The following is a 6000-nucleotide window of genomic DNA, read 5'->3' as shown; positions in this document are numbered from 1 at the left end:
CCCCCCCCCCAAAAAAAAAAAAACCCAGAATCAAAAGAAGCAGAAAACTTAAAAGAAAAAGGAGGAGAAGATGCAGAAGTGGAAGAAAAGAAGAAGTTAGATACCCTTTTATGGTTGCAGTGAATTTTTCAACACGTTGGAGTCCTTTGATTTAAGAATCCCCGATCTCTTCCTCTTAAAGGGATGGTCCGGGCCGAAAGTATTTCTAGCTTAATAAATAGAGTAGAATTCACTGAGCATAATGCCGAAAATTTCATCAAAATCGGATAATAAATAACAAAGTTATTGAATTTTGAAGTTTAGCAATATTTTGTGAAAACAGTCGTCGTGAATATTCATTAGTTGTGCTGATGATGTCACATCTCCACTTGTTCTTTGTATTTTATTATATGAAATTAGGTTTATTCAATTTTTTTCCTCCAAGAACTAGAAAAATTGGATTGACAACTGATTTAGTGCATTAGATATTTATTGCTGCAACTTATTTCATTATAAGGGAGACATATTATTCACACAAATATGAAATAATTTATAAAGATACATGATTTTTATGTAATAACATAAGAAAACGGAAAGTGGAGAAGTGACATCATCAGCCCACCTAATGAATATTCATGACGACTGTTTTCACAAAATATTGCTAAATTTTAAACTTCAGTAACTTTATTATTTGTTATCCGATTTTGATGAAATTTTCAGCATGTTGCTCAGTGAATTCTACTTTATGTATTAAGATATAAATATTTTCAGCCCAGACCATCCCTTTAACATGCTTAATCACAATAAAGACAGTCTGATCATTCGCAACTTTCTATCAGTGGTCTTAGTTAGATTTCAGTATACGGTTTTGTGGTGAAGAAAATTAAATCTTAGTTCTGTTATAGTCTTGCCATTAGTCATTGCATGTTGACAAACCGTGTTTTTTTTTAAGAGTTAGTAGGAATCAAGCATGCTTGGTATACACTAAAAACAACGGAAGATGAATGGGTTTAGTTTAAACGCAACAAAAAAAATATATAGTCAGTTTAGGTCGTAACATGACGGATTCTGATTGGTTGAATATTAAGTTGCGTTTGATTATAACTTTTTATGCAACGAGCATTAGGGGGTGTATCACAAAAAGACTCGTGTGTTGTTTTATCCGACAGATATAGCAGTAGCAGTGCCTCTCGGTCAGTCGAAATCATTGATAGACAACAAATGTTGATGAAACGCTTCACACTAAAAAGTGAAATGTTAGATCAGCAATAGAAAGATTGGAGGAGTAGCAATCTTTTCAAAGTGTTATATCTGACATTGCATTAAGCTGAATCCAACAATTGAAGTGTTGGATCGAACCATTTAAAGTGGTAAATGCAACATTTGGAAAATGTGAGTCTTGGATACGGTATATTATTTTCGAAAATTTGCGAGCGAAGTGACTAAGCTAAAATATGACAAATTTGTGATTGAATAATTTTGCAATTCATTACATTGTTAAAAAGTAAAATTTACAATTTAATGGAAATGAAGGATAAAATATTTCACTTGTTTGACTTAAGGCCACCGCACACCTTTCGACTGTTCGTGATCCGATTTTGGAACAAATCGTATTTTGCTCATTTTCTGAAAATGTGAATGGAACATATAATTTTATTTGAGGTTAAAATTAATTGAAATAATACTAATATACTAATATAACCATTTTGAAAGATTGCAAGCCTTTATTTCGGAGTAAAGGTCAAATTAGTTTCAAATCGTAGCCAATCGTACGACTGCTATGACGTCATTACGACTAGATATTACATTTGCTTTTATTCTAAAAAGGATGATAGCATAGTCACATATTTGAACATAGGTATTCGTAAGATGATTTAGAACATTACACAGTAAGATATTCCAAGTCTCAATGGTAGCATGAAATTCTACTACATTTTTTTCTGAAATCGGGACTTAGACCAGTCGTAAGGTGTGCGGTCGCCTTTATAGAGGCAAGGGTTGCAGCCCCAACACCAAACCCGCCAGTGCAAAGTGACCCATTTTAATCTAAAATGGTATTTTTATAGTGAAATGCAACAGAAAACGACTGAAAATCGTCGGAACCAGCTCTTCATCATTCGATGAGTATGTTCCAACAGTTAAAAGGTTTAATGTACCAAATAGGAAGTAGTATTAGTTAATGTAATATATGATTATAGCTTTATATTGTGAAAAATAAGCCATTCCGCTATGTGCCTTGAAATACAGATGTAGTACGATAATTTTACGTATATGCCATTATTCTGTAAATACTTTTTATTTATTAAAAATATTATGAATAGTGAGCGTTGTATATGTATTATGTTTGCATCTACACTCTCAGAACAAACTAATCCAATTGATGAGGATTCTATACCAATGATTTAAAGGTTCTATAGATTTAAAACAAAATGAAAACATTCAAATTTGCAAATATCTCTTTTGGCAAGCCTTGCAAATTATTTTATATGGGTTGTGTTTAATGTTGTTCATATGAATTTAAAATATCCCAGGAAGAAAAAAAAATCAAATTCGTGTTGACACTTCAAATTATCTGTGACTGGATAATTATCTAATCACGATATTCTTGATTGTAATTCAATGTTACAAAAGTCATGTAGTATATAGAATAAACCTGGGTTTCCCATCACCTTTTCTCTAAGTACTAAAAAGATTCAAAAATATCTTTAATATTTCCAAAGGCACAATTTTACAACACATTACATATACAGGTTAACAGAAATAGGAAACCACAGCTCAGATTACAGCTTAGATTTTCTTAAAGAGTTAAAGCTATGATAAACATTGTCTTCAATTCAAATGTTTATAAAAAATTAAAGGATCATCGGCCTGTATTCTGAACTCGGATTTAACTTAAACTCAGGTTTAAAGTTGTGGTTTAAGTATGGATAGCCAATTGTTACATAAATCACTAACAGTAGAGATATCAAATTTCAACTCATTTGGCTCTCAAATCATTCATAATTATCTAGCAAGTATGAATAGATGACCGTCTTCACCATCGATGAACCAGGAAAGAGCACAGTAAACACAAGAAACGTATAACTTAATAAAAGATTTGACACTTTGGCTTCCCATAATTTTAGCACAGAGCTAGACCTAGGTTTAAGATAAACTAGACTTCAGAATACTGTGATCATGGTGATCACGTTGGTTAACAGCCACTTCGTTGATATCACACTCGGTCTCATCCATGTTGACAGGGGGTCCACCCGCTAGTCATAAGGACCACTGGTCATTATACCCACTAATCATAAGGACCGCTGGTCATAAAAGTCAGAAGGGTCGCTTTTCATAAGGGTCTATGTTCATAGACCCTTATATGTTCATAGTCATAATAAACGATGAGGGTCGCCAGTCATAATAGAAAAAGAGGTTCGCCAGCCATAATATATAGAAGAGGGTCGCAAGTCATAATAGTGGATGAGGGTTGCTAGTCATAACAGTAGATGAGGGTTGCTAGTCATAAAAGTAGATGAGGGTCACCAGTCATAATAGTAGATGAGGGTCGCTAGGACAAAGTAAAGAAAGATGGGAAAAGAGAGAAATAGGAGAAGGGAAAAGGGAGGGAAATTAAAAAGGAAAGGGAAAGGAGAGAAAGATAAAATAGAGGGGAGAAATGTACCAAAAGGGAGAAAGAGAGAGGAATTAAGGGGGAGGACAAAGAAAAGAAAAAAAAGAAAAGGAGAGAAATAGAGAGAAAAGTAGTAGGGAAATTACTATTTTCATCAACAGAGCGAGATCTAGTTGGTCATTTTGCGTAACCAAGAAAAACATTACTTACATATTATTACTCAGTCCGTGTCTCTTAGGGTTCAACACGTATTGGAAATGCTATCTTTTGAAATTCATCTGCTGTTCGGGAAATACTGTCTTTAGTAATAACAGGTGGAAATTTCTTTGCGTCCAAAAAAAAAAATCCAAATTGCATTTGATTATTATTTTTTTTTACACAGTATCACATAAACGTATTTCAGGCTTCTTTGATATCATAAAATTAACTCAGAAATTGTCACTACATCTCGAATGACATACCATTGATCACTTTATAGTCGGATTCATGAAAGTGATCCTAAAAAGTATTTCATGGGCCCAATATTATAAGCCTGTCAAAAGTGCGCTCAACTGAGCAGTAAAAGGTCACTTGAGATGAACCCCCGGTGGTTACTCACCCGCAGAGGGGGACGCGTATGACCGTTACCACAAATGCAAGTAACCACCTATTGCAGTCAAGTTCAAGGACATTTTGTGAAATTTACCCCCTTATTTTCGCGCAAAACAAGGAAAAAATTGCGGTAAAATGGTACTTTGAAACACCCCTAATTATAAGATTGTAAGGACACTTTTGCCCATTTCGCAAACCTACCCCTATTTACCATATTTCAAGGACAGGGCATTTATACCCATTCCTCATTAGAGGAAATTGCAACACCGGCGTCAGAGTGCTCAGTCCTTAAAGATGACCAAGAGCCATGTCATACTGATACAATATTCCAAAAGAACTTTATTTTTCTTGAAAAATAAGGAAAGTAGAATTCTTTGAAAAAATAAATGTAGAGCTGTCCACGTAAAGATACAGAGCATAATGAGCGCGCCCTCTGCGGCTGGTAACTCGGCGACGGATTTTACTTCCCGTGATCGTTCTCCCCTTTTTCCTGACCCCTATTTCCATCAGATCGAGGACGGTGAGCACCCCTATTTTCACTACTTCGAGGAGTGTTCTGTCCGCGGACGTTCCGTGAAATTGACCCCTTTTCCCGCGATTTTGGTAACGGTCATGCGGTCCCCAAGTCATACTAAGTGACCCCACCGGGGATAAACCATGAAGTTGGTTTTCAAATTCACTGACATAGGCATTCGTGATTTGATGATTATTCAGGTTTTCCTTTTAAAATATTCTTTTCATCACATCCAAGCTGAAGAGTAACCCGGGGGGGGGGGGCACTCAGTATATAATGCATAGTGGGTATGTGCCACGGAGGGGACCCCCATTTTTACACTCAAATTTCCGTTCCAATTAGGCATAGCATTTTTGTCTTATTGAGAAAAAGAACAAAGAAAGCCGCTCCAAGGCATAGCATTTTCTCCTTATTGAGAAAAAAAAGAAGAAAGAAATCCGCTCCAAAGCTTCGCATATTTTTCGTTACGCCGTTCCGATCGCATTGATCTGCTACAATGAGCCGCAATTTTGGTGAAAAGCGTCCGCAGAGCTCACCCGGCGGGGGCCGCGCTAGCTGCATGACCGTTCAATAGGGATGCATACACGCTCACAGTCACGCTGGCGATCCGTTCCAAGGACCCTCATTTTCACAAACATTTGTAGTTCCGAAGCCCGTTCCGAAGACCCTCCTTTTTCCAATAAACCCGCTCCAAGGCCCCCGTTTTTTTGTCTCGCCCGCGGCACACCCCCACTATTTTTTGGTCCAGTGCCCCCCGGGACTCCAGGGCGATACGTTATGGTAATTACTTAGTTTAATTGGGGATACTTGTATCTACATATTAACCGTGATAACCATTATAGCCAAAATATACGCCTGCTACCATAATCTAATTGGGAAGAAATGATTTGTTGATTTTATTACTGCTTTACGAGGGGCAGACACTATTGAGGAAACGATCTTCAGCCAGGTCTCTTGCCGTTCCGCTGGGAGGCGCCACAGGTCAGGGGAGCCTTCCACGCAGCGTCTGTTCAAAGTATTTTCAATGGAAAACTACACTCAACCAATCGGGTGATAGGATTTTAGAAGCGTACGTGCTTCATTTACACGTCACTTTGTGAAGAGGTGCTCAGATCTCCGGAACTGTTGATTTCGTTTCATACTGAAGTTGTAACCCCGGACTAAGTTAGGTAAAAGTCACGAGTTGATTTTCACGGGGAGGGGTCGTACCCCGACGAATGTCAAATGCAGGGACGGTGCTAGGTGGGGGCAGGAGGGGCTAGGTGTTCAAGTGGTGAAAGGGAGATGTAAAGAGGAAAGGAGG

Source organism: Lytechinus variegatus, chromosome 17, assembly GCF_018143015.1.
Source record: "Lytechinus variegatus isolate NC3 chromosome 17, Lvar_3.0, whole genome shotgun sequence".
In the NCBI taxonomy this organism is placed as follows: domain Eukaryota; kingdom Metazoa; phylum Echinodermata; class Echinoidea; order Temnopleuroida; family Toxopneustidae; genus Lytechinus; species Lytechinus variegatus.
The sequence above is the reverse complement of the archived record's forward strand: the minus strand, read 5'-3'. Positions refer to the sequence as shown.